This window comes from Tachypleus tridentatus, chromosome 3 (assembly GCF_004210375.1).
Source record: "Tachypleus tridentatus isolate NWPU-2018 chromosome 3, ASM421037v1, whole genome shotgun sequence".
In the NCBI taxonomy this organism is placed as follows: Eukaryota; Metazoa; Arthropoda; class Merostomata; order Xiphosura; family Limulidae; genus Tachypleus; species Tachypleus tridentatus.
In genome coordinates this window covers 58444588-58453442 of record NC_134827.1, presented here as the reverse complement: position 1 = coordinate 58453442, position 8855 = coordinate 58444588, and the positions used below count along the sequence as shown (strand labels likewise).

The 8855-nt window shown below is 34.1% G+C and overlaps 1 protein-coding gene and 1 long non-coding RNA gene across 3 annotated transcripts in view; one reads left to right on the top strand and one right to left on the bottom strand.

Moving 5' to 3' along the window:
* LOC143246942 (uncharacterized) overlaps positions 1–8855 on the bottom strand; it is a 268555-nt gene that overhangs the window by 32485 nt on the left and 227215 nt on the right. The gene's annotated exons all lie outside the window — the stretch shown is intronic.
* LOC143246943 (uncharacterized) overlaps positions 1–8855 on the top strand; it is a 220781-nt gene that overhangs the window by 33136 nt on the left and 178790 nt on the right. The window lies entirely within an intron of this gene.

The following is an 8855-nucleotide window of genomic DNA, read 5'->3' as shown; positions in this document are numbered from 1 at the left end:
ACATTACATGAAAATATGTATTTTTATGAGAAAAATGAGAATTTTGTTAAAGAAACAATAACTTAGTTACAACTGTTTTCAGTTTAATATCATACTTTTGCAAACGTTTTAAAATACAAACAACAAAATATATTATTTATGGCTAAAAAACACCCGATAGAAGTTTAAAGGAATTACATTTCAAACTTTCCTGAAGGTTGGAGACTTGAAAAATAGGAACGGCTAGCGCAGATAGCCATCGAGTAGCTTTGCGCGAAATTAAAAATAAAAAAATTTTCAACTTGTTATATTTTTGTGATATTCGAATCGTGTATATTTAACAGAAATAACTTGAAAGAAAGGGTTTTTGCTTGAAAATTTGGGTGGAAATAAAGGTTCCTAGATTTTATTATCATTATATCTATTCTTTTTTTTTTGTATTTCAAAATTGATTTAGAACGCAGTATAAACAATCATTACCTAATTTAAAACAACGTTGGTTTGTAACAGTATCCAATAGATACACCGTTTATACGTAATTACGTCAAAAGTAGAACTCACGTGACCTAAAGGAACAAGTTTCATTTGAATAAATTTAGAAAAAGAATCATGGCACAGAACTTCCGTAGAAAATTTATCAATTTCTTCAGATTTGGAAAGAGAGTGAAGTAGGTTGTTCTTTTAAGTACCGCATCTCATTGTTTTAAAATATTTTTTCCAATTAACGTTTAGAATAGGCTCTAATTTAATATAATAACTTTAATCTCAGTAATGACTTTCCAACTTTCTCAACAGTCAAAAAATTAGGGTTGATATATCGTACACCTGCTCTGAACCTTTTTTGCCAGAGACAAATGCTCTATAAGGAGATATAGTTATACAAGTTATCATGTATAACAGCGAAATACCTCCAGTAGATAAAAAAATAATAATATTTTTCTCAAAGTCCCAGATTATGTGTTTATGCAGAAGAATTGAAAACCACAGGCTGCAGTAGCAACCGTGCTTTAGGCTTAGGTATATTCCAACTCGCTGGTAAATCATTAAACGTGTTAAGTTATCGTAATCTTTAAACTAGTTTATTCAAAATATTGTGTTTTAATAATTCATTATCAGAACTAAAAGTAATAAATTTAATTGCAATGAGTCTCTTCTATTGAGCAACAAATTTGAGCTTCAGCAGACCACGATCACTTGTATTTGGAGAGTTTAGTTTGTTTTGAATTTCGCTGAAAGTTACATGACGGTTATGTGCGCTAGCCGTCTCCAATTTTGCAGTGTAAGACTAGAGGGACAGCAGCTAGTCATTACCATCGAACGTCAACTCTTGGGCTACTCTTTTCCAACCAATAGTAAGATTAATCGTCACATTATAACACACCGACGAGTGAAAGGGCGAACATATTCGGTGTGACCGGGATTCGAACTCGTGACCCTCAGATAACGAGTGAAGTGCCTAAACTACCTGATCATGTCAGGTCGTCATTTGGAGGGAAGGAAAACAAAAAATCCAGAAAAGGAAGTGGATGATAAACTTGAGGAGGCTAAAGTTGTAGATGGTTTCTTGACAAGACGTGGGTAAATAGGAGAACAAAATCAGATTTTGCCACCTATGGAAACAGGTGAAGTATATAACTGGCAGAACAGGCGATATAAAGGGGTTAGCAGAGAAAAAGATTTTGCGGTGCATGTATACGAGATAGGGGTCAGTGCGAAGATAAACTAAGTGCAAAAGAAATATAGCCAGAGAAACGTTTCGCATCAGAAATGGGTATAGAAGCAGAGATGCCAACTGTTTCAAATGACAGCCTAATGATTGTAGACAGAGCCCTTTATCATTTGCGGCTACTAGACCTTACCAATGTTTCTAAGCTGTTTATTATTATATTATTATTATAACTATTATTATTTATTACTGCTATAGATTGCTCGTTTATGACTGTGTTTTGTGTATTTAATAAATAAATTTAAAAAAATATTTTGAAACTCTGTCTTTTATTTAGTTCAGAGTAACAAGCATACTGGTAAAACACCATTGAACATGCACAAACAGTAAGCAGAAAATGCCTTTCAGTGATGTCGAGAAAACCCACTTGTAGAGAAATATATATGCAAAACGGCTCGTCTGGGTTGAGAAAATATTTTACATAGAAGAGCGAACAACGTTTCGATCTTCTTCGGTCATCGTCAGGTTCACAAAGAAAGAGGTAACAGACCGGAAGCTGACCACATGTTTTGAAGGGGTTGTGTAACTGATTGTCGGAATGTAGAGGGCGGTGTTAGATGTTTGAATATATAATTTTATTTTATTATATTTAATATAGGTATAAAGGCGTTCCTTTATATTGGTTTATTTTGGGTTTAAGTTGTTGTATAAGTGAGGCTTCTTTACTTTTGCGTTTGTTTATGTTTCTTTCTCTATTTAGTATTTGATTGTTTTCTATGGTTATGTTGTGCTTATTTGACTTGCAGTGTTCGAAACCGTGTGAAGGTGACTTTTTATGTTCTTTGAATCTGGTGTCCAATTTTCTACTTGTTTCTCCAATATAGAAGTTGTGGCACTTATCACATTGTATTTCATAAATAATATTGGTGTGGTGTTTGTCAGTGTAGTTTTTACATTGTATAGACCTCAGTTTTGTACCAAATGGCAAAAACTAATAACAAAATATGACACTCCAGTTAATACCAAGTTTATTCAAAAACCAGGCACAAAACTGAGGTCTATACTATGTGAAAACTACACTGACAAACACCACACCAACATTATTTATGAAATACAATGTGATGACTGCCACGACTTCTATGTTGGAGAAACAAGTAGAAAAATGGAAACCAGATTCAAACAACATAAAAGTCACCTTCACACGTTCTCGAACACTGCAAGTCAAATAAACACAACATAACCACAGAAAACACTCAAATACTAAATAGAGAAAGAAACGCAAAATTAAAGAAGCCTTACTTATACAACAACTTAAACCCAAAATAAACCAATATAAAGGAACGCCTTTATATCTATATTAAATATAATAAAATAAAATTATATGTTCAAACATCTAACACTGCCCTCTACATTCCGACAATCAGTTACACGACCCCTTCCAAACATGTGGTCAGCGTCCTGTTAATCACATTTTTCATTGTGAACCTGACGGTGACCGAAGAAGGTCGAAACGTTGTTCGCTCTTCAATGTAAAATATTTTCTCAACCCAGACGAGCCGTTTTTGCATATATAGAAAATGTCTTTGTGTAAGGACTAGTTTATATCAAGTTTATGACACTTATTGTAATAGTTTTGCAGCTGTTTTAGCCTTTGCTTTCATGAGAATGTCTCTGGATGGTTGAAAGTTATAACAACATTGTCCTTTTGACTGCATACACAGCCATATTTTTCGCTATATCGAAGTCTGGGAACATTTTTCTGAATAGATGTCCTGCATGATCGACTACAGCTAGGGGTAAATTATGAGACATGACGTGAACATCACTTCTGCACTTATGGTTTCATATTCTGAATTCTTACTCATAATTGTCGTTATCTGTATCGTTTTTGTCTTTGCCTCAGCCTTTTGTTCGTGAGATGCCGATTTTGTATGTCTGGAACAATCGTTTATCCCGCCATGTGCCACAGAAAAATCAAAATGACAAACTGTACAAAACGCATGACTGTCACTGACTTTTGATGCAATGACCAGATATTTTGCACTATACCCTTTCCTAAATTTTTGATTCACAGTTTTAGTCATTTTAGATTTGACAGGAACAAGACAATCTGGTGAAAGAGGCGTCTTTTTTTTCCCATTTTGTGAATGGTCGCATTGGTTTTCTATGCCGCTTAGTAAACGAGAAATACCCATCTGTGCAAGCACTGATTGGCTGACAAGCACTGATGACGTAACTGTGGATTCCTTTACGTATCCAGTATGAAGAAGCACCGCACTTAAACTATTGGTATGCGTCGGAGAAACAAATATTTTTTTATTATTTCATGCACAAACAAGATTATTGCAAGTAGCCATTCGTACTATGTCTTTCATTTATTATCAAAATTTATTTGTATCTCACCAGAAATTTTCTTTTCACCTCTTTCAAGCCCTGAGGTAACAATTTATCACTTTATTGTATAGGCCTTATAATACATAATAACTTGGGAGTTGCAACAAGTCGTAATGTTTGTCTGTATGAGCGAATAGTCGTAATGTATACACCAAACTCGTAATGATTACTCTCAAATCGTAATGGTTGGCATCTCTGTAAAAGTAGCCATAATGGTGGACGTATAAAAAATGAAATTGATTACAAAAGCAGTGCATGGTTGAAAGAGGAAAATTTGACATAATGAGATAACTGAGAAATGGTTAAACATAAATGGTTTTGATGACGCAAAATCTTTTAAATATAGGATTACAGGCTATTTAACAGGAATAAAGTACAAAAGAGGCAGAGGAGTGACATAATATGAAGTAGATCCTGTAGAAGTTGAGGATATCAAAGACAACAGCAAGGGGATTAAATCCATTTGGGTTCCCATTTATCATAATAAAGGACAATGAATTTTAGTGAGAATTTGTTACAGACTATTAAATTATACGTCACAAGCAAAAAGAAAACTGGTGAAACAAGCGTAGGCATTAAAGTAAACGTACAACGACAAATCCGTTGTACCTCATTCCTTAGATATTTGAAAATTGACGTGAGACAATTTTTTACTGATATATGTATATATATACACATTAAATACAATGCACTGTCAAAAAATTACACAGTTTCAAATATCACGACAGTTAATACAAACAACCGTATGAGACTAAATTTACACAGCACGTGAATGTGCTCAGACACAAATGTTATCTTATTGTCATAACATAACTAATAATCACATTATCTAGGTGTTTTACGAAAGTTGGGGCAGGTTTTAAAGAGCAATGGGGGTTTTCTGACCAATTGACAGGTATGAAATGTTTTTACCAAACCGAAAAATCTCTTGCATAATTTCCAGCAAAAAGAAATGTCTTGCAATTTTGACACGTCTTGCTGACTCCTAAATGACCTCTCATGGAGAGTTTATGGGCTACTTTCAATATATCACAACAATACACTTTTGTAAAACAATTTGATAAACTAGCCCAGTTCTCTGAGGCTAGTTTATTTGGTAATCTCAATTTTCTTATGAGCACACCATTTTTGAAAATAATACCGCTTGGAACTTTCTTCAGTTCATCTTTTGGAAGTGCGTATTTAAATAATGAAGATATCTGTAGATCGTTTTTTTGCTCAGTGATCAGTTTACTTCTCGCAAATAAACTTCACCAGTTGAATCAGATATCTCACTTTCATCATTGTCACTCACCAATGAGAGTAGTAACAGTTATTCACAGAATTCTCTTTGGGTCCAAAACATTTCTTTTGGCTTAATTTCTTTGCCTAAGCTCAACTCACAGCACATGAAGGAAGCTTATGGATTATCCTCAACAACAACATCATATTCATATAAAACAGTGATCGGCTCACTTACCATTTTGGGTTTGTTAACAAATTTTTCCTGGCCAAATCGTTTGCCAACAATAATGACATACTATTAATTGGCATAGTAGGTCTCATTCCACCCGCAACTGGTCTTGAAACTAGGTCTGATGTTAAATAAATGTTATGAAGAGGAACATTATCAAAGCTTCCTTCAATACCCTGAGTGATGACAGACCAGCAATGGCAGAACTCGAACCTAAAGTCAATATACCTTCTAACAATGGTAGTCGAGTCGCTCTAGTATCATGTAAAATACGTACGGGTAGGAGATTAGCAGTGTCGTTTATGAAATTACAGAACCAATAGACACAAAAAGTTTAAATTCCTCCTTAACTACGTTAGCCCTTCTATAAGTGGCCAAATCAACAACATCGAATGATCTGGTAAAACTACATCCATATGTGGACACAGATGCACTGGGTGTTGCCTCTGTTTCTTTTTCAAACTCCAACAACAGGACATAATATAATAAGGTGTTTATAGAAATGGAAGACAGGCCTTGATGATTTTGATGAAGTTTTTGTACAATCTGCCAGAAGATTTCGAACTATAGGAACTGCATTTTTAATAGTATCCTCAACTTTAGGGGTACAGGTTTCTGCTTAGCTGGGAAAAATTTCTTTTTATGAAAAGTGGTGTTCTGAATTAAAGTGTAATCATTGGAAACAGCAGCTGCTTTCATGTAATGTTTTAACTTTATTTTTGTAGAAATAAAATATTTTTGCAGAAACTTGTACAGCATTTAAATTCCTAAATTAAACATAATTGACTTAATTTACCAAAACTTTGTCAGTATGCATAGAATTACAACTCTTATCAAAATAAACCTCTTTTTCATGGGCGAATTGCATATGTGTTTGACCATCAAGATTGAAGTAACCTCGAAACTTTTGGCGATAAGATTCTGGAACTAGGTCATATACTTAGAGGATAACTGCTTTAGTATTATCATAATCTGTGCAATCTTCCAGAAAGAGAGCAGCATAAGCTCCTTGTGTGTGTGTGCGCTTTCTTATAGCAAAGCCACATCTGGCTGTCTGTTTTACCAGTGAAAACACTGCAGCAATAATGGCCATTTATCGCTAGGCTAGTCCATGATTTAAGCAACTTTCTCCAAATGTTCTAAATATTTATCAGCTTAATTTTCATGAAATTGTGGTATCTTAATATGCCGACTAAATTCAGAGTTCTCATTTTGCTTTTGTCAACTGAAGTTGAGTCTAAAATTTATTTCTTTTGCCCTATTTTATTTTCTGGCTTTCATATAGTTCTGTTCAGCCTCGAGATGTTTACTTTCCATTTCGATACGGGTTACCTCTTTCTGGGCTTCTTTCTTGTCTTAATTAATGCTGACTTTTCTAAACTAGCCTCACACCCTTTTTATTTACTGTTCTATGTTTAAAAAACAACAGTTTAAGAACTTATTTGTAAACAGTAATAAAAAATATTGATCTACGAAAACACAGCCAAGACCGAACATTTTGTGAAGGTCAGTTTTATAAGTCTCCCATTGGTACAGCGGCAAGTTTACGGTATACAACGCTAAAACTAGGGATTCGATTCCTTTCGGTAGGCTCAGCGGATAGCCCGATGTGGCTTTGCTATAGGAAAACACTTAAGAATAGTAAAACTTTTGAGTACGTAAGTCTTGTAATATTTACTGTTAATGTGCAAACTTTCGTGAACATATACATAATAAATAAAAAATTATAGCATGAACACTATAAGCAGAACGAAATGGTTATAAGGTCAATCTCCGTGATCGAACCCCTGCTGAAAGAGTTAATGAAATCATAATTATGGGTGATTTAATTTCAGGCATGTAGATCGGGAGAGACTAGAATTAATCCGTTAGGGAGATACGTTTTTTGAAAACTGTTAAAGATACTTTTATTCATAAATTAACCTAGGAACCTTCTAGAAACAATGCTACATTGAAGCCACAGATTATTTTTACACTTTAAGGTATGGGCTTGTTATAAGAGTGACAGTCAAGCCCTTAACGTGTTTGGTGAGTTGAAGAATACTATTGAATGACAACTTCCCCCCTGATGGTATATTGGCTTTACTGTTGAGTACAAGCACAACTATTGTGTTGTTTAATTTATATGCAAAAACGACTCGTTTGGGTTGAGAAAATATTTTACATAGAAGAGCGAACAACGTTTCGACCTTCTTCGTTCATCGTCAGGTCGAAACGTTGTTCGCTCTTCTATGTAAAATATTTTCTCAACCCAAACGAGCCGTTTTTTGCATATAAATTTCTCAACAAGTGGGTTTCTCGACATCACTGATTATTGTGTTGTTTAGTTAACATAATTTTATAAATGATTACTTTTGAAACAACATATTTTTGACATTACAGTGGTTTGACGAATTCCAAGTGAACAAAAGAAGTCTTATTTCAGTTTCTAAGTTCTCGGTCTATTATTTTATCCAATGTTTAGTAGGATTGACCACGACTTTATGATGCTCTCTACAGCTGAAAGGACAAGCATGTTTGGTAGGATGGTGATTTGAACTCGCAACTGTCAGACTGCAAGTCATGCACCGTAATCACCTGTGCATGTTAGGCCTTGTCAGTTGGATTCTGAAGTTATTAAACGAGCGTGCACGAATGCTTCAGAGGAAATGAGTATTATTTGAAGCTTTATAAACAATTGTGATACACAACATTGAACCAAGTTTTTGTCATATGTGTGGGTTTACATTCATTTGACTTGTTTGGAATATATTATTCTTAAAATGATTGAATTTTGTTATGTCCATTTATTGTTCAAATTCATCACCAACTACAGAGTATTCAGTCCCATGAACCTGACAATCCATTGTAATACAAAAAAAGTGAGGAAGGATGATTAAATATATAAGAAAACAGTTTCTATTTACAAAAAAATCTTCGAAAGTATCTTCTGAAGTTTGCATTCAACCTAAATAACAATCGCATACTGCATAAGCAATATATATATAACATATCTAAATCAGCTGTTACTAACATACGAAGAATGACGAAACCTGAATGATATAATACCTTGACTAATTTTAATATTCGAATGGTGAGGCTGTGCTACTTCAGGTAGTTTATAAAAATGTTCATTTCTGCTAAGTTATCAACAGTAAGTTAAATAATTCTGAAATGTTTATACAGTATATGATGACATACTTGTTCTTATTCTAATAGACATTTTAACAATGTTAAATACACACAAAAATACAGCACACAGAATGGACACTTTCAGTTCAAGACTGTTTGTTTTGGAATTAGGCATAAAGCTCACCATGGTCATTACGGCAATCGAAAATCCGGTTTCTCGTGCTATGAATTCCAAGACATGCCACTGTGCTA